Source organism: Salvelinus sp. IW2-2015, linkage group LG9, assembly GCF_002910315.2.
Source record: "Salvelinus sp. IW2-2015 linkage group LG9, ASM291031v2, whole genome shotgun sequence".
In the NCBI taxonomy this organism is placed as follows: Eukaryota; Metazoa; Chordata; class Actinopteri; order Salmoniformes; family Salmonidae; genus Salvelinus; species Salvelinus sp. IW2-2015.
This window is the reverse complement of record NC_036849.1, coordinates 20012099-20039608: the sequence shown is the minus strand read 5'-3', so window position 1 is coordinate 20039608 and position 27510 is coordinate 20012099. Positions and strand designations below refer to the sequence as shown.

General features: G+C 40.5%; 1 long non-coding RNA gene and 2 pseudogenes across 1 annotated transcript; 1 reads left to right on the top strand and 2 right to left on the bottom strand.

The window, feature by feature from the left end:
• Positions 1–10159: 10159 nt before the first annotated feature.
• On the bottom strand, positions 10160–13096 carry LOC111968774 (cytochrome P450 1B1 pseudogene; annotated as a pseudogene).
• A 1649-nt stretch (positions 13097–14745) lies between these two features.
• LOC111968773 (cytochrome P450 1B1 pseudogene) lies at positions 14746–17941 on the bottom strand (annotated as a pseudogene).
• A 139-nt stretch (positions 17942–18080) lies between these two features.
• Positions 18081–23647, top strand: LOC139028238 (uncharacterized). Its single transcript, XR_011480424.1, has 2 exons — positions 18081–18149; positions 20776–23647. It is a non-coding gene; the product is annotated as an uncharacterized lncRNA (long non-coding RNA).
• The last annotated feature ends 3863 nt before the right edge of the window (positions 23648–27510 follow it).

Here is a 27510-nt window from a genome sequence, read left to right as displayed (position 1 = left end):
TATCGGTGGTGACATTGTTTCCTAGCCTCAATGCAGTGGGCAGCTGGGAGGAGGTGCTCTTATTCACCATGGACTTTACAGTGTCCCAGAATTTTTTGGAGTTTGTGCTACAGGATGCCTTTGCTTTCCTAACTGCCTGTGTACATTGGTTCCTAACTTCCCTGAAAAGTTGCATATCGCGGGGGCTATTCGATGCTAATGCAGTACGCCACATGATGTTTTTGTGCTGGTCAAGGGCAGTCAAGTCTGGAGTGAACCAAGGGCTAGATCTGTTCTTAGTTCTAAACTTTTGGAATGGGGCATGCTTATTTAACTTCTTATGGCTGAAGGGGCAGTATTGAGTAGCTTGGATGAAAGGTGCCCATTGTAAACGGCCAGCTCCTCAGTCTCAGTTGCTAATATATGCATATTATTATTAGTATTGGATAGAAAACACTCTAAAGTTTCTAAAACTGTTGGAATTAAGTCTGTGAGATTAACAGAACTCATATGGCAGGCAAAAACCTGAGAAGTTCCACTTCCTGTTTGGATTTTTTCTGGGGGTGCCATATTTTCAACCAAGCTCTCATTGAATATAAAGAGAGATATGGATGGGTTTTCACTTCCTACGGCTTCCACTAGATGTCAACAGTCAATAGAACTTAGTCTGATGACTCTAATTTGAAGGGGATTCGAAGGAGACAGGAATGAGTGCCATGAGGTGCCCACGCATTGAACTTGCGCGTTCACGTGAGAGTGAGCTCCGTTCCTTCTCTCAATTGAAGTCGATTTAATTCTCCGGTTCGAACGTTATTCAAGATGTATGTTAACAACATTCTAAAGATTGATTCAGTACATCGTTTGACATGTTTCTACTGACTGTTATGGAACGTTTGGACATTTCGTCACGTTATAGTGGTCGCGCTTTGAGACTTTGGTTAGGGTATTTGGGAAACAATTCGTAAATAGCTAATTTGACATATATAATGGACATGAACAAACAAATCAAGCATTTATTGTGGACCTGGGATTCCTAGGACTGCACTCTGAAACATTTATCATGTATTTTCTGGTTTCTGTTGAGTCCAACATGGTGGCTAATTTGGCTAATCATCTGAGCTCCATCTCAGATTATTGCATGGTTTATAGAACCAATAGAAATACATATTGTGTTTTCGCTGTAAAACATTTTAAAAATCGGAAATGATGGCTGGATTCACAAGATGTTTATCTTTCATTTGCTGTATTGGACTTGTGATTTCATGAAAATTATATTATATGATATCCCTGTCCCGTTAGGCTAGGCTATGCTAGTCAGCTATTTTGATGAGGATGCTCCCGGATCCGGGAGGGTGATGAAGTAGAGGTTTAACAACAAGATTACCTTTAAAATGATATAAGACACATGAATGTCTGAGGAATTTTAATTATGAGATTTCTGTTTTTTGAATTTGGCGCCCTGCACTTCGACTGGCTGTTGTCATATCGATCCCGTTAACGGGACTGCAGCCATAAGAAGTTTTAAGCATATCCCAGTTTAGATCACCTAGCAGTATGAACTGAAGATTAATGGGGGGCAATAAATTCACATATGGTGTCCAGTGCACAGCTGGGGGCTGAGTGGCTTCTATAACAAGCGACAACAGTGAGAGACTTATTTCTGGATAGGTGGATTTTTAAAAGTAGGAGCTTGAATTGTTTGGGCACAGACCTGGATAGCATGACAGAACTGTGCAGACTATCTCTGCAGTAGATTGCAATTTCATGATTACATTGTGCATGTGCTTTTATACAGTAATACATATTCAGTGCACAAATTATACAACGTTTACATTTACAAATACAACGTAATAAAAACATACAATATTTATAAGCAATTTAAGAAAAGCAATCACATTCCTCAACAAGAAGGTCCTCCAACAACAACCTGAACTGCCCTAGAAGTAACAGAACATAAATGTGCAGAGAGCTCCCCATTTGGCACAAACTGGTTAAATCAACATTGTTTCAACATTGTTTCAATGTAATTTGTCAAAGTATTTTGATGTGGAATCTATGTGGAAAAAAACATTGTATTTGAAAAAAGTAATCTATTGTTTTGAGGGTGAAATTTCATCCACGTGCTTGTATAATCCTTGTATAAAATATGTTGAATATTTACCTTTGAAACAACGTCAGAACTTCAACGTAAAAAAATTGTCTTGGCAGCACCTCCTATTGGAGAATTGATCTTTCTCCAGCTATCCCATTCGTCTCTCACCCAGGGTTTTGACCAAGCACAGTCCTGCTTAGCTTTGATATTTGACACTGACTATTACCAATGTGCTATTGCGAGAATTTTAGAAATATCCCATTAATTGATACACTGTTGCTATCGACATCATTCCAAATGATAGGTTTAACAGAGCAAATTAAATGTAGCCTAACCATACTTCATCAATCATATGTCATCAATAATGCTATTTAGGCCTATATAGCATTTGGGAAGCTATTGTTTAAATACTAGGGATAGGCGTCCCGTCAACGGGGTAGGTGTAAATCATGCAGCGTCGTGTGTCACGATCGCAGATTTTAAAGAAACAACAAATGTCAGTACATATACGTGTCTTATATCGACTGAAAGCTTAAATTCTTGTTAATATAACTGCACTGTCCAATTTACAGTAGCTATTACTGCCAAAAAATGTCATGCTATTGTTTGAGGAGAGCTCCTAACAACACTTTTCTCACCGCGATAGGTTTGATAAATTCACCTCTGAAGGTGAAATGTGTACGTACATTCTGAAACTTTGCTCTGATTTATCATCCCAAGGGTCCCAGAGATATCATGAAGTGTCATTTTGTTAGATAAAATCCTTTTTCATATCCTATAAAGGTCCATATAGCATGCACGATCGAATTTGTATTTCCACTCGTTCAATTTGCAAAGAAAGACATCTGGGAAAATCTAACCCTAAACGTTGTTTCAACCAGTCAAATTACGCTCGTATTTATTCCTCAGAGATCATAGAACGTAGCCAGAATTCACTATATCATTAGGAGTGTAGTATATCCTATAGGACAACAAATTTGTTCAGAGAGCGACGCCTTCATGGCGCGCCGATGACACGGGCGGTCTTCACTTGATTGACTGTAACTTTGTCAAATAAGCACCAATCGGGGTCAAACTAAGATAGCTAGATAGCCAATGAGCTGGGATTTATGGGAGTATACGGAAACTCCGTATCTGTCGCAAAATTTGACTGCTAACCTTGTGCGACAGCAAGCCTTTTCCTTTTGGAGAGTTATGAAAATCTCTTATGTTATGAAAATCTCTATTATGAAAACTGGGTGTTTTGCAAATGTTGAACTTACATTATGGCTACTAATACTGGAAAATAGAAATCAAAGTCCAAGTATACAGATTTGACGATATTCTTGCAGAAAAATGTAATGTAAATGTGTCCTTCACGATTTTCCCAAATGAACCTGGGTGACTTCACACTAAATGTCATGTAGCTTGCTCATACTTCAAGTTATCAGTCTGAAACTTTGCACATACACCGCTGCCCTCTTGCGGACCCCATCGGAATTACAACCAGAGTGATGGATAGATTTGGGACCTTTCTGTTGCATTTCAAAGTTGGTGGTAGAAAGAAAATACAAAAAAACGGTTGATTTTTTCTTTGTATTTTCTTCTACCAGATCTATTGTGTTATATTCTTCTACATTCAATTCACATTTCCACAAACTTCAAAATGTTTCCTTTCACATGGTACCAATAATATGCATATCCTTGCTTCAGGGTCTGAGCTACAGGCAGTTATATTTGGGTAAATCATTTTAGGCAAACATTTTTAAAAAGGGGGCTATCCCTTAATACAGCCCAGGATTCAACTAAAACTAGACAATACCTACAGGCCTAGAGTTTCAAGCTTTGGTTGATTTCAAATGGAATCTGCAAGTTAATTATAAATATGTTGGATTCACGTCTCCATCTCAACGAAAACGTTTTAAAAAAGTTAAAGAATTGGACTAAATCAAATCAAACTGTATTTAAAGTGCATTTAATGTTTGATTTGATTTAGTCCTATTCTTTAACTTTTTTAAAACGTTTTGGTTGAGATGGAGACGTGACTCCAACATATCAATTATTCATTTGTAGACAAACTGTAAACTAAGTCAGTGGCATAGATGGAACTATCCAAGCAGAAGATCTCCTTCAAAGGTTGATATATCACTTTTCCAATACAGTAAATAGCCTATTAACTTGTTGGCAAGTTATGAAATTATATGTTGGATTCACGTCTCCATCTCGACCTAAAATAAAAGTTAAAGAATAAGATTAAGGCAGTGGCTCAGATGGAACTATCCAAACAGCAGATACATCTCCCTTTAACACAATCCAATATTACTTTTGTAAGACATTAAATAGCCTAATGTTAAGGCTATCTTAAAAACTAACGTAACGTTATTTATTCAACCTTAAAATTAGTAAAACATCTATGGCCACATTTTGACATTATTGTAACTATAAATGTCTTATTGTGTAAACATAAAAAGTTCAGGGTCACAGGTCTATGAAAATCTGCACAATTGCTATTATAATCTGCACAGAATCTCAAACGGCATTGATCACTCACACCTTGCACTTGTATTTTAATGTAATCTCTACTGCAATCCAGGTCATTTGGTTGTGCTATTAGACGAAGCACAGTGATAGCACATTAAGCTGTTTTATAAAACAAATATATATCTGACATTGTTTTGATAACACACGGGAATTCAACAAACTTTTGGCTCTCCTTTTGAGTGGGTGAAAATAGTTTGGAATCTCATTGATCAACGTCCACCAAATATTACCCAATTTTCCATGTTGAAATGACGTGGTGTGCCCAGTGGGTCTGCAGATTACTCCATACACAGACACAAAAAACTGAATACAGATTTAAATAATTCTGTAGAGATCAACGGGGCATCTAGAGTAAGCCATCCATGTGATCGGGTCTGAGGTGGTATCCAGGACCACAAAGCTACGTTTCAATGATTGTTGGGATTTACTTCAAGCATTAATTTGTTTTATTATATCCTCTACGTAGCAAGGCATTAAACGTAAACTAATTTTGCACTCATTATAATGTCAACTGGAACAATATCCTGACTCCTGCATAGTGCTTATGGCTATGTCATAATTCCAGAGGAGATTTTCAAAAGAGGGGAAACACATTTTGGGTTAACCAGAAAAACTAATGGAACGTCACAGACCATCTCTGGAATACATTAGATTGAATTAGAATGCACATTTGAACTCTTTCCATTTTGGATTGAACACAACTAAATTCTTTGGGTGCTGTGAAGTGTCCTGATGACAGACTGACATTCTCTAATACATGGAGGATAAGTTAAAGGAAGGATCATGCTTATTAAACTGACAGGCAGAAGGTGATGATTTCCACTCTGGGTCCAAAAGTGACAGCCAGATAATCTTGGGGAAAGAAAGTCCCTGTTTATCTGAATGGGACCAATACTTCCAGCAATATTCTAAGACCATGGCAAACTGTTGTGGAGACTTGGAGTGTATGTTTGATATTTTCTACCTCATAACAACACTTGTTATATTTATAGGCATTTTTAAAATGTCACCTTTCATTCAATGTTTCAGACAGTTTGATGTCTTTACTTCATGGGAAAGTTCACTCATTGTCCACTTTAGACGTGTATTTTCCTTCGATTTGACGTGTATTTTCCTTTTTGTCCAACAAAACGTTTTGTTGAAGGTACTAACGCTATGCGGCGGTGCTTCGCTTTGGTTAACTCTGGTATTCATGAGTGTCTCCGTTGGAAAGACTGAACCTCCCAGGCCTTCTGAAGCCAAAGCTCAGACACAATGTTCCACTGTATTTCCAGGGATGGCACTTGACAGTAGAACAGTTACTTTACATATTACATCTGTCTGCTCAATCTCTCTGATGGCTTCTGTCTACAGTCACTATGGTTACTACTTCATCTAATAAACAGTCTTTTTAACATGCCTGTCAGGACCCTGGCAGAGGGAGTGAGATTCTTTACAGCACAGAGCTGTAGCTGGTGGCAGAGTGGAGGGAGGGCCCGAGCTGAAGAACCCAAGCTGAAAAAAAGTAGGTTGGTGTAAGTTTTGTTTTCCTGTCCGAAATACAATTCAGCAGGTCTGGGTCCTTGGGCTAGGGGGAATAGCTACTCTCTGTCTCCTCGCATGCGCCCCCCCACCCACACACCATCCAAGTTCCCCTTAGTGTCAGAGCAGAGAAAGACTATAGCAGTACAGAACGTCTACAGCCTGCTCTGAATTAACCCATGTGAAAACAAGCCTCCCTCAGAGTTTACCCACAGTGCTCATTTCTGCAGGCTCCGGACCGAATCACAGCCAAACGCAGCTTGGGGAGGGCTACACACACCACTGACTGTGGGAAAGGTGTACAAAGGGGAAAGGAAGAATAGTGGAGGGGAAACACAACTGTCTATACAGATACAATGCATTCAGAAGGTATTCAGACCCCTTTACTTTTTCCACAATTTGTTAGATTACATCCTTATTCTAAAATTGATTAAATGTTTTTTTCCCCTCATCAATCTACACACAATAAAAAAAATGCAAATGTTTTACAAATTATAAACTGAAATATTACATTTGTATGTATTCAGACCATTTACTCAGTACTTTGTTGAAGCACTTTTGGCAGCGATTACAGCCTTGAGTCTTCTTAGGTATGATGACACAAGCTTGGCACACATCTATTTGGGGAGTTTCTCCCATTCTTCTCTACAGATCCTCTCAAGCTCTGGCAGGTTGGATGGGGAGATGTTGGATCGGGTTCAAGTCCGGGCTCTGGCTGGGCCACTCAAGGACATTCAGAGACTTTGTCCTGAAGCCACTCCTGCGTTGTCTTGGCTGTGTGCTTAGGGTCATTGTCCTGTGGGAAGGTCATCCTTCACCCCAGTCTGAGCACTCTGGAACAGGTTTTCAAGGATCTCTCTGTACTTTGCGCTGTTCATCTTTCCCTCTATCCTGACTAGTCTCCCAGTAACTACTGCTGAAAAACATCCCCACAGCACAATGCTGCCCACTGCATGATGCATGCTTCACTGTAGGGATGGTGCCAGGTTTCCTCCAGACTTGACGCTTGGCATTCAGGCCAAAGAATCCAATCTTGGTTTCATCATACCAGAGAATCTTGTTTCGCATGGTCAGAGAGTCTTTTAGGTGCCTTTTGGCAAACTCCAAGCGGGCTGTCATGTGCCTTTTACTTAGGCGTGGCTTCTGTCCACTTTACCGTAGGCCTGATTTGTGGAGTGCTACAGAGATGGTTGTCCTTCTGGAAAGTTCTCCCATCTCCACAGAGGAGCTCTGGAGCTCTGTAAGACTGATCATCGGGTTCTTGGTCACCTTCCTGACCAAGGCCCTTCTACCCCGATTGCTCAGTTTGGCCGGGCAGCCAGCTCTAGGAAGAATCTTGGTGGTTCAAAACTTCTCACTTTTAAGAATGATGGAGGCCACTGTGTTCTTGGGGACATTCAATCGTGCAACATTTTTTGGTACCATTCCCCTGATCTGAGCCTCTGATCTGAGCTCCTGTCTAGGAGCTCTACTGACATTTCCTTCAACCTCATGACTTGTTTTTTGCTCTGACATGCACAGTCAACTATGGGACCTTTAATAGAGAGATGTGTGCCTTTCCAAAGCATGTCCAATCAATTGAATTTACCACAGGACTCAAATGAAGTTGTAGAAACATCTCAAGGATGATCAATGGATAACAGGATGCACACGAGCTCAATTTCGAGTCTCATAGCAAATGGTCTCAATACCGATGTAAATAATGTTTTTCCGGTTTTTATCTGTAATAGATTTGCAAACATTTCTAAAAACCTGTTTTTGCTTTGTCATTATGGTGTATTGTATGTAGATTGATGAGGATTAGTTTTTATTTAATCCATTTTAGAATAAGGCTGTAAAGTAAAAAAGATCTGGAGAAAGGGAAGGGGTCTGAATACTTTTCAAAAGGGAAAGGGGGATACCTAGTCAGTTGCATAACTGAGTGCATTCAACTGAAATGTGTCTAATGCATTTAGCCCAACCCCTCTGAATCAGAGAGGTGCGGGGGGCTGTCTTAATCAACATCCACGTCATCAGCTCCCAGGGGTTAACTGCCTTGCTCAGGGGCAGAACAACAGATATTTACAGTACCTTGTCAGCTCGGGGATTCGATCCAGCAACCTTTCGGTTACTGGCCCTACACTCCTACCCGCCAAGCACTGTAGACAGGTGTGTGCCTTTCCAAATCATGTCCAATCAATTGAATTTACCACAGGTGGACTCCAATCAAGTTGAAGAAATATCTCAAGGATGATTAAAAGAAACAGGATGCACCTGAGCTCAATTTAGAGACTCATAGCAAAAGGTCTGAATATTTGTTTTATTTTTGCAAATATTTCTGTTTTCGCTTTGTCATTATGGTGTATTGTGTGTAGATTCATGAGGATTTTTTTCCCCTTTAATCCATTGTAGAATAAGGCTGTAACGTAACATTTTTGGGGGAAAAAGTCAAGGGGTCTGAATACTTTCCGAATGCATAACTTAATTTGAGCCAGTTTGCTACATTAGGAAAATCATCCTGAAGCAACAGGAAATGGAAACTATTATGTGGATTATAATTTGTCATTTTTTTTCTAGGGTTTATATATTTTTCGTCAAGTTTGACATTTTAAAGTGGAAATTACAAACTTTAGAAGCCTTTTTAAATCTTGAATACACAAATCTGCATTTCCTGCTGTGCAGAAAAATTCTCATCAACAAAAGAGTGATCAAATGAAGATCCTACATCTGTAACAACTTGTATGTGAAATGTAGATGTATATTTATGTCTATCAATATTTTATAGCTGTAAGGAGGTGAGAAGAATCACTATGGCCTACAGAGTTGCAGTAGTAGTTACGGAGAAGAAATAGAAGACGTCCAAGGATTGTCCAATTCTCATATACACTCCTAGAGTAATTTCCTGTGTAAACGTGACATATCTGTCTTACATCAGAGCAAATGTACTGTGTTCCTAACTTTGTCTTTCAGAAATGTTCTATGTTTTACATCCACTTTTATATATACAATACATTTGAGGTTGCAGAGTGACATATACAGTATAGCTACATTTAAAGTTATCTTTCGGATGGCATTGAGATGGATGGCAGATGCAGTAGATGGCACTCTCTTGAACTACTAGCTCTCACAGTCTCAGATCAGAATTAGACGTTCGTCCATGTTGCTCAAACGTCAAATTTCGAAATTGTTCCAAATGTCAAATTTCTAAGTGTATAAGGTCAAGTTTAGGCATTAACTACGAATTTATAAAGTAAAGGTTAAGATCAGGCATAAACTAAACATTCTTAAGGTAGGCATTAACTCTGAATGGTTAAGGCAAGGGTTAAGGTTTGGGATAGGCTTAAAACTAATGTATCAAAAACAAAATTCTATCACTGAATTCGAACATGCAACCTTTTGATTCAGTCAGAGGCAGATGCTTATACTCATCTGCTATCCCTTCCCACAACACCCTAGCACAGGGCTGCCCAACCCTTTTCCTGGAGATCTACTGTCCTGTAGGTTTTCAGTCCAACCCTAATTTAACACACCTGATTTTACAAATTAGCTGCGCAACAAGACCTTAACTAGCTGAATCTGATATGCTAAAATAGGGTTGGACTGAAAACTTACAGGACAGTAGATCTCCAGGAAAAGGGTTGGGCAGCCCTGCCCAATCAAAACCACACTCACCTTTTCCCCTAGTGGCTGATTTCCACGTCATTACTCAACGTCCTCAGACAGGGACGGACGTCGAATACTGACTTGTATCATGGGTGACCTGGCTGCTCCTGAATCAGAGTGTGTGGGTTAAATAGGGATTACAGCCCAAGTACAGAGTGCCCTGGGTGAAATATTGATGAGTGGGGCCTGTGGCTGGGGCTGTGACTGTATGTGCCCTACCAGACCCAGGGTGTTGGGGTCTGGAGGCAGAGCATGTGTGCTGCTAACACCCAAGGTCCGCATCAATCTTTCATGGCAACACACAGACTCGACATCATGATCTATTATTACCTCTTTGACCTCCCTGCATTGTCTTGTTCATAGCGTTTGTGCTCTCCTAAGACTGAGATACGCCACAGACAGGGCTGAGAAGGAGTATAGGATTTATTGCATGGAGCTCAGGCACTATGGATATCATACACTACATGTTTATGACCCAACCAGAACATAATACATCATAATACAATGGAATTATGTAAGTGCACCAAAACTTCTGAAAATGTATAATTGTTATTACAGTATGTACTTATGCAGATACAAACACTATGAATACAAATCTGAATGGGTCAGAGGATGTACAATATCAACATGGGCAACACATCACATGATTTCTCCACATCACTGCAACAACAAAGCACTTAGAGTAAAATTGATTCATGACCACCAGTTTATATGCCAAACTGAGGTGGCCAAACTAAATACCCTCATATATAACAAAAGATACTTAAGATTTATTACAAACTGTGACTTTGGGCTGCCACATCATAGTAATTTCAATTCTTACACTTGTGTAGCAATCTGCAAACATATCTCTAGGTTATTTTTGTATTAATTTATTTTGTAGATTAGATTCTACTGTGACATAATACTTTGATGGAGTGAAATTGTCCATAAAACTCAAATATCGTGTTTCCAATTTCTATGAGAATTTAGAAGGGATATTTTGTAACATGATTGCTACAATATCTATTTTCCTAAATCTGTAGGGATAACATATCTTGGTTCCAAATGTCAGGAATTTCCCATAGATAGCCTGTACAATACAATTATAGAAATACAAACATGATTCAGTTATCTGTCACAAAAAGTGATTTATACAATCAATCAATCAATCAATTTTATTTTATATAGCCCTTCGTACATCAGCTAATATCTCGAAGTGCTGTACAGACACCCAGCCTAAAACCCCAAACAGCTAGTAATGCAGGTGTAGAAGCACAATCAACAATCAGATTAGCTAATGATAATAATAATAGTAAAGTATTAATATAAATCTTATGGTTAGTACCTACAGTATTAAAGCATAAACATTCACTGTTGTGTACATACCTTTTATATTACATTGGATTACTGCACTCCATTAATGGGTGCTCTGTTTGAAAACACAAAGAACAAGATTTTATGCCCCAGTAAGTAATTCTCCTCTGAGCTTGGCAGAGATCTTGTAGTTCAGGGGCTTCAGTGTTAACCCATAGGAGCAGTCTAAGGAGAGGTCCTGACTTGGATTATTTTCAAATGTGCACTGGTGAATCAAAATAGCAGAAAATAAAAATACCTCCACTTTGGCTATCTGGTCACCGATACATCGCCTCTTTCCTGCTGAGAATATCATCACACTGCTGGTCAGATCCTTGTCAAGGGCACCGCTTTCATCTAGGAACCGTGAAGGGTCAAAGAGATGTGGGTCCTTCCACTGTAAAGGGTCGTGGTTGACAGACCACTGGTTGATGAAGACCACTGTGTCTTTGGGGATGTGGAAGCCTTCGATGGTGACATCTGAGGTGGTGGAGTGGGGGATGGTGAGGGGTACAAAGCTGGTGTAGCGCATGGTCTCATAGATAACGGCATCTAGGTAAGCCAGGCTGGCTTTGTCCTCAATACAGGGCAGCCTGTCACGGCCTACCACTTTGTCAATCTGCTCCTGCAGTCTGGTTTGGATGTTGGGGTATTTCACCAATAAAAGGAGCATCCAATGAAGGCAAGTGGACACAGTATCCAGTCCTGCACCAATCAGATCAGACACTGTCCCTTCTGTGTGGGCCTCCGTCAACCCGGTATCACTGTCCGCCTTGTCAATGACCCCAATAATGGCATCACTCATGTCCCGGGTCACTTCAGGGTCAAATGTCTCCCTGTGCTCCACAACCTTGTCTCTCACAAAGGTGAAAAACTCTTTATTGAGGTGTTTGAAGCTCTGGTAGACGCTGCGGACAGGATTTGGGAAATACTGAAGCCAGGGCATGACATCCACCAAGCTGCCAGCCCCCACCGTCTCTCCAAACTTGTCCACGCTGCCCAGAAGGGTTCTAAACTCAATGTCATCATGTCCATAACGTTTTCCAAAGCATAGGGCACAGATTACATTAGCAGCAGCTACTGTCAGTTCATGAGCAGGGTTGAAAAACTGTCCCTCAGCATTGAGTTTGAGGAAAGCTTCAATGAGCTCAGTGGCCTCTGCCACAACATGCTGTTCAAATGCTTTTTTGGTCTGGCTGTTGGCAGAAGAGAAAGCTCTAATGGTGGTCTGAGCGATCTTCCGGTGCGTCCTCCACTGTTTGCTGTAGTTAGAGAATGTCATGCTGTTACCACCAGACACTGACTGAAAAGACACAAAGTTGGGTCTGCCTGCAAACTCTGTGCTGTGTTGAACCAAGGCTTCTCGTATTGATGCATCTCCATTAAGCACCACTATGTTGTTGCAGCCCAGTCTTATCTGATACACGTTGCCGTACTTCTTTGCCAGCTTGGAGAAGGTGATATGAGGCATCTGCCCCAGCTGCATGGCATTGCCCACCACCGGCCAGGCAAAAGGTCCTGGCAGCCTTTTCTTGAGTCTGAGATTCCTGACCCACAGACAGGCTTCCAGACAGAAGAGGAAAACCAAGGAGGCGACCAGCGCTGGCTGGACCTGTCCACTCCACTCCCTGATGATGCTGCTGCTGCCCTCAAACTCTGTGTCCAGCAGTGCCATGGTTCTAAGATGTTCTATTTCTGTTGTCCAATTCTTCAAACTTTGAGAAATTACACTTTTTCCTTGTTGAATGTTATTCCTTGTAACCGTATAATTTAAATGGATCCTCCTCTCACCTCAATTCCAAAAAATTAAAAATAAGTAGTCTTTCTTTAAGTATGGTCAGTCCTACATTATGATCTGAAAATTTAGAAAATGAATCGAGACAATGAAGAAGGTTTTCAGCACCTCTTACACACTACAGTCTCTGTCTCCTCCTCCTCCGTGCTGGCTTGTGAACAGGCTCGATCAGGTTGAGCGGTTAGCAGTGGTGCAGTTGGTGTCCGTCTTCAGATGACCACATTAGAGGAATGAAGATTTCAGCTTTGACACTCCCTTATATATCTTCTTAGTGGGAGGGGTCAGGGACTCAGGTTTTTTATTATCTCTCCCCTCCCATTGTGACCACAGAGCAGCCATTAAAACTCCTATTCATTTCTTTTAGCACCGTGTCGCTCATTCCAGCTGAGTGTCAGTTCTTTCTTATACCTAACACTCAACCCCACGGTAAGACAAGGAATAAAGCAGCAACCAGTCAGGCCTGCCAGCCAAGAGCTAAACCAGAAAGAGTTGAGATTTAGTGGGCCAGAGGACCTGAAAGATTGGGCTGCACTACCTTTAAACACAATACAGGTACCACAGGGGATCATTTTAGATGCTTTCTATAAATGGTGTAGTAGTTAGGGTTCCAGATTTCAGTCACAAAGACCACCTCAGCTAAACTCACCGTAACTAAACTCATGGGACACTGATTGGTCCGGTTACATTCTGGATTGTGGAAATCGCTTGATTACCTCTCTAAGGCGGCAGGTAACTTGGCGGTTCAGCACGATGGCAAGTAACCAAAAGAGCGCTGGTTTGAATCCCTGAGCTGATTAGGTGAACTATCTATTGATGTGCCATTGAGCAAGGCACATAACCCTAATTGTGCTGGATAAAACCGTCTGCTAAATGACTAGAACGTATGTAGGACTTTTTCCTGACTGAAATACAGCAAAATAAAATAAATCAATCAATCAAAAGTCTCAGTGAAGTACCCAGGCTAAGGGAGGACTGCTTGTAACTTTAAAATATTCAGTTGAGCTTTCTTCTGTGGATTGTAAACTAATGTATGCATTTTTAATGACATAATTTTTTTATCTGTTATTTTCAGCCCATGTTCTGTTAACTCTAAACACCACTAGGAATAGAATCCAAGATATGACTATGAAAGCTCTGGGTTTTGCATCTGCACACAGAACAGAAACAAACAATACACTTGTATATGTTTTATAAAAGTATACATTTACAAGAGCTTTTGTTAGCATAAGGGTCCTTTTAAACATATAAACGAGATAATATAACTCTTAGGCTTGAGGCTTTATCAAAATAGTTAAAGAGTGATTTCAAAACAGGGACCTCTGACAATTACACTAGTAATAAGGCTACGGAGAGAAACAAATAACTTTTAGAAAGTAGACCTACAGGGGTTTCAATGCTATTCAGCAGGAATTCAACTTCTATGGAATTCTGTGCTCTGATGGTAGTGCTTGCTGCAAGGAGAGATTCCTCTGTTATATGATGTATTGTTGCCAAACCAGATCACAATTCAAATACATTTGATGTGTTTTAACAGTTTTGATGAGATCAAACATGCAGGACTGGTGTAGACTAGCTGTAAAACATAATGATTGTAACCAGTGATAAACACTTGTTTACAGTTTTATTATAATTGATTAAGTATTGTATTATACAATGCACCTTAGAGTGTGAATCCCCATAATAATTGTTACTTTGTAATGTGTTATGCACCACCTCATATTAATTCCGCTGTACATGAAGTGTGTTACTACAAAGAACAACACATGGAGAGGAGAATGCAAACCTTCCAGTGATGAGGTGCTTAATGAGTTAATCAATGACAAACGAGAGAGAAGCAGAATCAGTCACTATCAGCCCCTGATTGATTTAAACGTTGTTTTATTCATTCCAGATGTAGCTTATTTTTCAATCATATAAAACAAACAAACAAACAAAACAACATATTTTCAATCATGAATCCTTGCCTGGACATTCAACACATGCTGTAGTTGAGTTTCTTGGTTTGAGAGAGGCAGATATTCTGAACAATATTTAATACATTTCTGAATACATGATCTTTGACAAAGGTGACATTACATCTACAGATTTCAGAGCCTTGAGGTGTAAACATACATGCATTTTTGAAAATACATCAAAACTCCATTGATTTGTGTAGTAATATTGTATTTAGTGGCAGTTGGTTTGGATATGAAGGGATGGGCTGTGTAGCTGGAGTGCCTGTTCAGTAAAGTAGATTTCTGAGAAGATCAATGTGGTCAGTGTTTAGAATTGGTCCTCTCCCACCTGTTCATCAGCATTATCAGTACCATGCTTCTAGACTCCAGTAGAAACCCACCTCTCCATTGAAACACCTCCAAATATTGTTGGAGACACTGAGCGTGAAGCTGCACAGAGGCAACAGTGCTGTTAACACTGAGTTGTCTTCACACAGTAGGCTATGGAAAATACGTATCTTGATTTTCCTTTAGCAGTTCGTCAGCATCTGTCAACAGTATTCAATGTGCTCATATGCATGGTGTACAGTAGATAGTGGATTTGATTATAATACTTAACAAATATTGTTCATACCTGAAATATATATATTTAAAAAAAATTGTGATAGCTTTATGTGAAAAAGATAAATTCATTGAAACATCACCATGTTAATGAGTGACATCCACAAAGTCCTCAAGGCAACAAACTGTGGTCCTTCAGGTGTGACTACAACATTCACAAACACTCACAGGCATATTACACTGTGATATAACTTTCCATTGACTGTTGAGGAATATTCTAGTTTCCTGCACATATTTTCATATGTTAACATGCTAAATACTGTATATGAAGTACGCTCAAAGCTCAAAATGTATATGAAACAAAAGTATACTTCCTTAAAGAATATGATAAAGTACATAGTTTGAGAACCTGTTCAAATTGATTGACCCCATGCCCCGTCCCCTGGCCCCCAGGAGATATAGCTATACCTAGCAAACTTTCCTTCACTGTAATCATACGTTCAGTCCTGTATCAACAACAATGCAAACATATTAAATTGTGATCAGATATTAATTAAATATTAAATATGAAATATTACACTCAACAACAACATTCAGTGCATGTTTACTAATACTCACTGTAAAATATCATTGCTTGGCAAATTTGTAGTTTTTGCTGGCCTTGAGTCACAATATTGGGATGAGATTTTTATGCAGGTGACACCAGACCGAGCAGCTTTCCCCTGAGCTTGGTTGTGATGGTGTAGTGCAGGGGCTTCAGTGCGAGCCCATAGGAACAATCAAGGGTCAGGGCCTCTGAGGGGTTGCTCTCAAAGGTACACTGGTGAAGCAAGATGGCTGTAAATAAAAAGATTTCCACTTTGGCAATCTGGTCGCCAATACATCGCCTCTTACCAGTGGAGAAGATCATGACGCTGTTAGTTAGGTCTTTGTCAAGGGCACCGCTTTCATCTAGGAACCGTGAAGGGTCAAAGAGATGTGGGTCCTTCCACTGTAAAGGGTCGTGGTTGACAGACCACTGGTTGATGAAGACCACTGTGTCTTTGGGGATGTGGAAGCCTTCGATGGTGACATCTGAGGTGGTGGAGTGGGGGATGGTGAGGGGTACAAAGCTGGTGTAGCGCATGGTCTCATAGATAACGGCATCTAGGTAAGCCAGGCTGGCTTTGTCCTCAATACAGGGCAGCCTGTCACGGCCTACCACTTTGTCAATCTGCTCCTGCAGCTTGGTTTGGATGATGGGGTATTTGATCAAAAGCAGGAGAATCCATTGTAAAATGGTTGACATTGTGTCTTGGCCGGCTCCAATAAGGTCTGTGACTGTTCCTTCTGTGAAGTCTTTGGTCAGTCCACTGTCCTTTCCGTGCTCAATCACATTAATGATAGCATCACTCATGTCCCGGGTCACATTAGGGTTGAAGGTTTCTCGGTGCTGCACCACTTTGTCTTTCACAAAGGCAAAAAACTCCTCATTTATGTGTTTGAAATTCTGGTAGACGCTGCGGACAGGATTTGGGAAATTCTGAAGCCAGGGCATGACATCCACCAAGCTGCCAGCCCCCACCGTCTCTCCAAACTTGTCCATTCTGCCTAGGAGAGTTCTAAACTCAATGTCATCATGGCCATAACGTTTTCCAAAGCACAGGGCACAGATTACATTAGCAGCAGCTACTGTAAATTCATGAGCGGGATTAAAATATCGTCCATCTGCACTCATTCTCAGAAATACCTGCACAAGATCCATAGATTCTCCTAAAACGTGCTGCTCAAATGCTTTCTTGGTCTGGCTGTTTGCTGAGGAGAAAGCTCTAATGGTYGWRTGWGCYATRRTCCGGTGCYTRRTCCACTGTTTGCTGTAGTTAGTGAATGTCATGCTCCTGCCTCCTGAAATCATCCGAAAAGACACAAAGTCAGGTCTGCCTGCAAACTCTGTGCTGTGCTGAACCAAAGCTTCTCGTATTGCTGTGTCTCCATTAAGCACCACTATGTTGTTGCAGCCCAGTCTTATCTGATACACGTTGCCGTACTTCTTTGCCAGCTTGGAGAAGGTGATATGAGGCATCTGCCCCAGCTGCATGGCATTGCCCACCACCGGCCAGGCAAAAGGTCCTGGCAGCCTTTTCTTGAGTCTGAGATTCCTGACCCACAGACAGGCTTCCAGACAGAAGAGAAAAACCAAGGAGGCGACCAGCGCTGGCTGGACCTGTCCACTCCACTCCCTGATGATGCTGCTGCTACCCTCAAACTCTGTGTCCAGCAGTGCCATGGTTCTGGATGATTTATGACCTATTCCTGGAGACAGATATTGTGAATAGAAAAAAAACAGTACAAAAAAGTTCCACTTTTTTCAGCACTCTCAGTCAGTTTTAGTCCAGCTTACTTTTCAAAAGTGATTTTGTGATGTTCAATTTCAATGAATCCATCTAATATAAAACTAGTTCAGTTAGTTTAAAGTCCAAAGTGTCCTGCTGAGACGGTGACAGTCTCAGTACTTCTTGGGAAATTATCTCAGATTAAGCTTGGTGAGTTATGGTGAAGTTGTTCTCTAGTCACACTTTTCAGCAAGATGTAAAACCTTAGTGACTAGTTTTGCTTCAGCACGGTGTCTTATATGTTTGCAGTCTGTGGGCAGGGCTCAGCATCATTTTCATACTCCTCCCATTGTGGTAGCCCTGCAGACCCCACTATATATTATCTTTCTGCTGTTGGACCTCGACGCGCGCCGCGCACTGGGAAACAGAGCGCGCAAGAGCAACCGCTGTCCCCGGAGGTGAGCTCCAGTAACTAGTGACAAGTTTAGGAGGAAAGTAACGATTATTTTACAAACTCGAATAGTGACAGACGATCCCATTTTAAATTGTTATACTTTCTTATACTTAGAAAACTCAAGGGCGCAGTTTGGTACAGAAAAGCGTATAGCATACGGTTTGTTTCTCGTATAGTCGATAACGTATGGTTGGCTTTTGTGCGCGTCTGCATGGACATTCTATTCTCTCCATAATTAGCCTAACTTAAACTCTGTTTAGTCTCTCTCATAAAAATATGAATGTTCTCATGGTGCCATGTAGCCTAATACATGTATTTAAAAAGCATGGGTTTTCAGTAAGTTTTACTACTTTTCAGGTACTGTGCAACGCGTTGTTGCATATTGCGTTCTTTTAGAGCTGCATACAGTCAGTTGTATATCTTTGTGATAGTATTTTCAATCACTCAACTATGTCGCGGTTCAAATCGAACTCTGAAGGTCAGTGAAAGTTGCGTACGAGCCTACCCGAGTCCGAAGGCTTTCCATAATATTGCGCAGAAGATGAAACAAATAATATTTGTAATAATACAATTATGTTAGATCTTCCATCATTATCTGAATTTCCTTTCTTGAATAGCCTAAATTACATTTAGCTTATTGAACTAGGGATGGGTACCTATCAGAAGTGTTTAAATTAAATTAACCCTCATCGTGATAAGGTCTTGGGTGGCTCTTACACACTTGTCTAGTGATATAAAATGAAAATTACCCATAGTTTACATGGATGCAACTAAAATAGTTATCCACGTGTGGATTGAAATATTGTCTATAGACTATATATAGACTGTTTATTTTGCCATTATGAAGAACTACCTGCCTGTGTAAAAATATCAGGTTATTTAAAAATGATAAATACAATGTTGCATTTGAAATACAGGTAAATAGACTAACTTGCCTTACATAAGTATGCTTATACAAACACCTCTAAACATAAAGGACGAAATTTTAGCAGAGAAAATCCATGAAAAATTCATATTCATATTTTCAGCAGGTCTCATGCTACAGCATTTCTTCAAGCATTTACAAAGCATAAAAGTGCCTGTAGTTTTCCGTGAGAGCCATGTTTCAGATATGAGCCAGCAACCTGGTCTCAGAGCCTTTCATATTATTCTGTACATAATCCGAGACACTCCATTTAGTATGGTATGTTATGTTTCGTATATTTGCATAGAACAGATGGTTACTTAAGGCAAAAACCAAAAGGTTGAGAGTTCGAATCGCATTATGGACAACATTAGCATTTTAGATAATTAGCAACTTTTCAACTACTTACTGTTTTTTAGCTACTTTGCAACAAAATCCCCTGCCCCTAACCTTAACCCTTTTAGCTAACCCTTCCCATAACCCTAACCTTAATAAGCCTTTTAGCTAACCCTTACCCGAAACCTAAAGTCTAGCAACCCCAAAGTTTGCGAGTTTGAATTTAATCACAGACAACTTTAGCATTTTAGCTAATTAGCAACTTTTCGACTACTTACTACTTTTTAGCTACTTTGCAACTCCTTCCCCTTCTCCTAACCTCAACCTTAACACTTTTAGCTAACCCTTCCCCTAACCCTTCATTAACTCCTACTCTTAACCCTAACCTTAACCCTAACCCTGGGCTACCGAGTGGCACAGCGGTCTAAGGCACGGCATCTCAGTGCAAGTGGCATCACCACAGTCCCTGATTCAAATCCAGGCTGTATCAGATCCAGCTGTGATTGGGAGTCCCATAGGGTGGCACACAATTGGTCCGGGGTAGGCCGTCATTGTAAATAAGAATTTGTTCTTAACTGGCTTGCCTAGTTAAATATTTTCTTGTATAAACTTAACCCCTAGCCGAGCTAATGTTAACCAGCTAGCTAATGTTAGCCACCTAGCTAGAATTCCTAACATATCATGTTTTGCAAATTTGTAACATAATGGGTCAAGAAAAAGTATGTGAACCCTTTGGAATTACCTGGATTACTGCATCAATTGGTCATAAAATGATCTGATCTTCTTTTAAGTCACAACAATAGACAAACACAGTCTGCTTAAATTAATAACACACAAACAATTATATGTTTTCATGTCTTTATTGAACACACCATGTAAACATTCACAGTGTAGGGTGGGAAAAGTATGTGAACTTTTGGATTTAATAACTGGTTGACTCTCCTTTGGTAGCAATAAACTCAACCAAACATTTTCTGTAGTTGCAAATCAGACCTGCACAACGGTCAGGAGGAATTTTGGACCATTCATCTTTACAAAACTGTTTCAGTTCAGCAATATTCTTAGGATGTCTGGTGTGAACCGCTCTCGAGGTCATGCCACAGCATTTTAAATCGGGTTGAGGTCAAGACTCTGAATGGGCGTATTTTCTTCTGATGAAGCCATTCTGTTGATTTACTTCTGTGTTTTGAGTCGTTGACCTGTTGCATCATCCAACTTCGATGATAGCAAGCTGTCCAGGCCCTGAGGCAGCAAAGCAGCCCCAAACCATGATGCTCCCTCCATCAGTTGGGATGAGGTTTTGATGTAGGTGTGCTGTGCCTTTTTTTCTCAACACATAGTGTTGTGTGTTTCTTCCAAACAACTCAACTTTATTTTCATCTGTCCACAGAACATTTTGCCAGAAGCGCTGTGGAACATCCAAGGGACTATTTTGCGAACTTCAGACGTGCAGCAATGGTTTTTTTTGGACAGCAGTGGCTTCTTCCGTGGTGTCCTCCCATGAACACCATTCTTGTTTAGTGTTTTACGTATCGTAGACTCGTCAACAGAGATGTTAGCATGTTCCAGAGATTTCTGTAAGTCTTTAGCTGACACTCCAGGATTCTTCTTAACCTCATTGAGCATTCTGCACTGTGCTCTTGCAGTCATCTTTGCAGGACAGCCACTCCTACGGAGCGTAGCAACAGTGCTGAACTTTCTCCATTTATAGACAATGTGTCTTACCGTGGACTGATGAACATTAAGGCTTTTAGAGATACTTTTGTAACCCTTTCCAGCTTTATGCAAGTCAACAATTTTTAATCTCAGGTCTTCTGAAATCTCTTTTGTTCGAGGCATGGTTCACATCAGGCAATGCTTCTTGTGAATAGCAAACTCAAATTTTGTGAGTGTTTTTATAGGGCAGGACAGCTCTAACCAACATCTTCAATCTCGTCTCATTGATTGGACTCCAGGTTAGCTGACTCCTGACTCCAATTAGCTTTTGGAGAAGTCATTAGCCTAGGGGATCACATACTTTTTCCAACCTACACTGTGAATATTGAAATGATCTATTCAATACAGACAAGAAAAAATACAATAATTTGTATTTTATTAGTTTAAGCACACTGTGTTTGTCTATTGTTGTGACTTAGATGAAGATCAGATCAAATTTTATGACTAATTCATGCAGAAATCCAGGTCATTCCAAAGGGTTCACATGCTTTTTTCTTGCCATTGTATAATATGAATTGTAATTAGTACCATATCATAGGAAATGGGTGATGAACAACCACAAATGAATACATACCATACGAAACTTAACATATCATGCTAAATGGAGTGTCTTGGATTTACGTACAGAATAATACGAAATGCTCTGAGACCAGGTTAGAGCCATCCAATGGCAGCTTTCTTTATATAATATCACAATACACCTCAGGTGCCCTCTGGGTGCTCTCTGAAGTGGCTCTTGAGTGCCAAAGAGTTAGGAGGAAACTTTTCAGGAGATCAAAAGGGTTGAATGGCATTCTGATCCCTCAAAAGGTGCAGGTGGAATGGTGACACTAAAGATGTCGGTTTTGGTACCTGAAATACAGTATATCATGCTTTCATGCCTGGTAGCACGCATCATGCTCAACCTGAGCCTTGTCCTTGGCATGCATTACAAAGTACAGTTTATTCTTCATTGAAATCAAAGTTGAATTTTAGTTCCCGATGCAAAACTTTTTCCCCCCTCAGTGTCAAAGAAGACATTTGTGTTTCTAGTTTTCTCACCAACTGTGAAGTTTATTTTTGCAGGGAGGTAATGACCCTAATTGAAGGCACTAACATTTTCGAAATGTGAGGCAGTAAGTTAGGGGGACAGAGACTTCAGTAATACTCCAGCACAGTCACTCATTATTGGTGCATGAGGAAATGGGAAAGGGGGGAGGGGGAATTCTCGCTATGGGTGTTACAGATTTTTTTTAAATGTTTTGGTCTAGATTATTTAAATCATTGCATAGCCTATTTTCATAGCTGAGGTTAAATAATAGTAATTAAAGATATGCTCCGGTACTTTGGCAACTACTAAGTATTTTTAAACCTCCCACTTTGGGCTGGATGTTTCAATGTGTAGTTCATACATGCATAATCTATTACCTCAAGTAGCCAGTTTGAAAGCTACTGTTTTCTGGAAGCTGTGTGATGGCATTTCCCATACATTTCCCATCACGTGAGCCAGCCCCTAGCAATCAAGTTTCAGCCAATGAGCTTCAGCCCCTCGCCATTTGAGTGACAGCCAGCAAGACGCACACACGGTAGAGCGAGAGAGACAGCAATGACGTGGTGCACATATCTGCACATTTGTGATGTAGTACGCAATATCCTGGGAGCCCTTTTGGCTCCTGAGCACTACTGGCTAAAAAGTATACAAAAGTACCGGAGAATATCTTTAAGAGATCAATCTGCCAAGCCTTTCTTAAGTTGATTCAAATATGATTTGAGCTGAGTTTTTATTAAAAACTGTAGAGACCTCATTACATTTAGGGTTGGGTAGGTTACTTTCTAAATGTTTCTAGTTGCCTGTCCAGAATTGTAATCAGTAACGTAACTTTTGGATTACCCAAGATCAGTAACATAATCGGATTACTTTCCCCTTAAGAGGCATTAGAAGAAGACGAAAAGGATCCATCAAACACATTTGGTGTGTCATCATAGTGGTCTCTGACTTGTAGACAGACTCACTAAGGTGGAACAAACTGAAACCTGCCCCTTTTTTCAATGGTGAATTGAATGTCATTGAGAAAACATGGTGAAATATAATACATTTTTTTGCAAACATCCTTTCTGAAGTGAGCAATATTTACATTAAACATTGACATAAGCCAAAATATGTATTATTATTCTAAGGTATGACTGAAGTACAGTAATGTTGAAGGTGGGAAGAAAGGATGCTTTCAACATTAAAAATGTTAAACTACAAAAATAACAACAGAAAAGTTTGTAAGGGTGAAAAAACCTTTGTGTTTATTTTTAAAATGTCTTGTTCTTCTGAGACTTGAAATGGAATACAGGTAAAATCATGCAATGTAGCGCATAGCTCAAACATCAGAAGGTACATTAAACATGCTCTGTATGTGTATGTTTTACTACTAGGTTTAATTGGTTGTTTCTTCTAATTGGTTGAGAGAAATGTGAAAAGACATCTTTATTCCATAGTTTGGCTACAATTGAAGCCACACTCTGTAATTCTGCATATTATACCTTCAATGAGGTAAAGTTTTGTTTGACCCTCTGTACTTCAAAATGAAATTGGTCTCTCTTTTCTGTTTTTGATAGTTATCCAACTTCATAACTATGTCTAGAAGCTGTTCACTTCCCTCTCCCTCTTTTGTCAGCAGAAATGTGGTGTTCGTGAAAACACGAAAGCATCCAGCATGATTCCTCGGTTAACCAGACACAGCAATGTCAAATCAAATCAAATTGTATTGGTCACATACACATATTTAGCAGATGTTATTACGGGTGTAGGAAAATGCTTGTGTTCCTAGCTCCAACAGTGTAGTAGTATCTAACAGTTCACAGCAATACACACTCATCTAAAAGTAAAATAATGGAATTAAGAAACATATAAATATTAGATGGAGCAATGTCGGAGTGGCATTGACTAAACTACAGTAGAACAGATACAGTATATACATATGAGATTAGTAAAGCAGTATGTAAACATTATTTAAACATTATTAAAGTGACTAGTGTTCCATTATTAAAGTGGATAGTGATTACAAGTCTATGTATATAGGGCAGCAGCCTCTAAGGTGCAGGGTTACGTAATCGGGTGGAAGCCGGCCAGTGATGGCTATTTAATTAACAGTCTGATGGCCTTGAGATAGAAGCTGTTTTTCAGTCTCTCGGTCCCAGCTTTGATGCACCTGCACTGACCTCACCTTGTGGATGATAGCTGGGTGAACAGGCTGTGGCATGGGTCGTTGATGTCCTTGCTGATCTTTTTGGCCTTCCTGTGACATCGGGTGCTGTAGGTGTCTCAGAACAGAAGACACTGCTACACTTGGATGACTATTTCTCGCATGTCTCATTGTTCTCTCGCTACAGGGTAATTCTTCTGTGTGTGTAACACTACACCATAACTGCCCTCCTCCTCCTCCTGCTCTCCTTCATACACATGTGGCCACTCGCATCCCCATCACCTCTAATTAGAGCCAGGTTTACGGCAGGGGGGGCTCATGTGTGTGCTTTTTGCGTGTGGCTGCCGTGTTTGCCTGTGATTATCTCCTGTAACCTGGCTGTGAAAGTTTGTCCCTGACCCCAAGCTGACTCTGTTGGGGTGGGGAGAAGAGTGGTGGGAAGGGACTGGGGATGGGAAGGGGCTTGGAGGGCTTCATGTTGCCTATAATGCTCTGGCGGCAGGCGCGTGGAGACAGGACCCACGGTAGACCAGGCTGCCCCAGCCCTGGAGCTAATCATTGTTTACTAGTCTAATTTCCACTTCTCAGTGAGCTACTGTCACGCACAGCACCGACAGGCAGGAAGGAGGGGGGGCAGAGAGGAGAGGAAAGCCAGGGGTCCAACAGGCAGTTGCTGAGCCGGTGGGACTTGGGAAAGGGGAGGAGCAAAGGAGAATGCAGGAATTTCAGTGTAGATTAGGCTTTAGAAAGAACAGGGGTGAGCCAATATCGAAACAAGACTGCCAAAAAAAAACAGACAAACCAGTAAACAGACCTACAAAAACATCCCCTGGGCCTTGGCCATCCCAGCCAGCCAAGGAGGTAACCACCGGACATTGCTAGTTTGAGATGCTGAAGTTTGAGATGATGCATTTTTTCAGGACATTTTTTCAAGACACTCCTCACTGGGCACACACTGGTTGAATCAACATTGTTTCCACATAATTTCAATGAAATTACATTGATCAAATGTGGAATATACGTTGAATTGGTATCTGTGCCCAGTGGCTCACAGCTCAAACATGGCCACCGTCTTGACTGCAGTATAAAAGGAGGACTTAAAAAGGAACACTTGGGCATCATTCACTTTAGTGGAATGATAACATCCTGACACAGTAGTTGGGGAAAAGTAGAGCTGCCACGTAATGTGCACAAGATAAACAACACTTGTTGTAAATCTTGAAGTGTATAAATCGCCTAGCTCTTGGCCTGGGCAATGACGCCACCTTTTCACACGAGAGCCATGATGGCCAATGTGCGGCCAAAATCTGTTGAACGTTTTAATTAGTTTGAAAATGCTGTTAACTAAGTGTCATGGAATTACTGAAACCTTTTCACATTTTGAGAACATTTTCCCTTCATTCAAGGCCTGTATATGCTCGTAGCATGCATGCCATAAAGTGTGTTGCAATCTATTCATAATTCAAGACAAAGAGTGACATAAATTACTAATGATTAACAAAGAGAATAATATACATAAAAATGAGTGTGGCCATGAATATGGTATGAGTTTACAATGCAATTGCTTGTCATGCAGTATGTTCACCCCATGCACTGAGTGGCATGATCATAACAGCCTGGTTGTGTTTAAAAATATATATTTTGAATTTTTTAGGTGGTAGATCAGCTTTAATATTACAGATATATTGTGGCTTCTATGAATGTAATTGTCTGCATAATTTCCAATCACCCATATATATACAGTGGGGCAAAAAAGTATTTAGTCAGCCACCAATTGTGCAAGTTCTCCCACTTAAAAAGATGAGAGAGGCCTGTAATTTTCATCATAGGTACACTTCAACTATGACGGACAAAATGAGAAAAGAAAATCCAGAAAATCATATTGTAGGATTTTGAATGAATTTATTTGCAAATTATGGTGGAAAATAAGTATTTGGTCACCTACAAACAAGCAAGATTTCTGGCTCTTCCAGACCTGTAACTTCTTCTTTAAAGAGGCTCCTCTGTCCTCCACTCGTTACCTGTATTAATGGCACCTGTTTGAACTTGTTATCAGTATAAAAGACACCTGTCCACAAAGCTCAAACAGTCACACTCCAAACTCCACTATGGCCAAGACCAAAAGAGCTGTCAAAGGACGCCAGAAACAAAATTGTAGACCTGCACCAGGCTGGGAAGACTGAATCTGCAATAGGTAAGCAGCTTGGTTTGAAGAAATCAACTGTGGGAGCAATTATTAGGAAATGGAAGACATACAAGACCACTGATAATCTCCCTCGATCTGGGGCTCCACGCAAGATCTCACCCCGTGGGTCAAAATGATCACAAGAACGGTGAACAAGAACGGGGGGCCCTAGTGAATGACCTGCAGAGAGCTGGGACCAAAGTACAAAGCCTACCATCAGTAACACACATACGCCGCCAGGGACTCAAATCCTGCAGTGCCAGACGTGTCCCCCTGCTTAAGCCAGTACAATGTCCAGGCCCGTCTGAAGTTTGCTAGAGAGCATTTAGATGATCCAGAAGAAGATTGGGAGAATGTCATATGGTCAGATGAAACCAAAATAGAACTTTTTTGGTAAAAACTCAACTCGTCGTGTTTGGAGGACAAAGAATGCTGAGTTGCATCCAAAGAACACCATACCTACTGTGAAGCATGGGGGTGGAAACATCATGCTTTGGGGCTGTTTTTCTGCAAAGGGACCAGGACGACTGATCCGTGTAAAGGACAGAATGAATGGGGCCATGTATCGTGAGATTTTGAGTGAAAACCTCTTCCATCAGCAAGGGCATTGAAGATGAAACGTGGCTGGGTCTTTCAGCATGACAATGATCCCAAAACACCGCCCGGGCAACGAAGGAGTGGCTTCGTAAGAAGCATTTCAAGGTCCTGGAGTGGCCTAGCCAGTCTCCAGATCTCAATCCCATAGAAAATCTTTGGAGGGAGTTGAAAGTCCGTGTTGCCCAAGAAACAGCCCCAAAACATCACTGCTCTAGAGGAGATCTGCATGGAGGAATGGGCCAAAATACCAGCAACAGTGTGTGAAAACCTTGTGAAGACTTACAGAAAACGTTTGACCTTTGTCATTGCCAACAAAGGGTATAAGTATTGAGATAAACTTTTGTTATTGACCAAATACTTATTTTCCACCATAATTTGCTAATAAATTCATAAAAAATCCACTTCATAGTTGAAGTGTGCCTATGATGAAAATTACAGGCCTCTCTCATCTTTT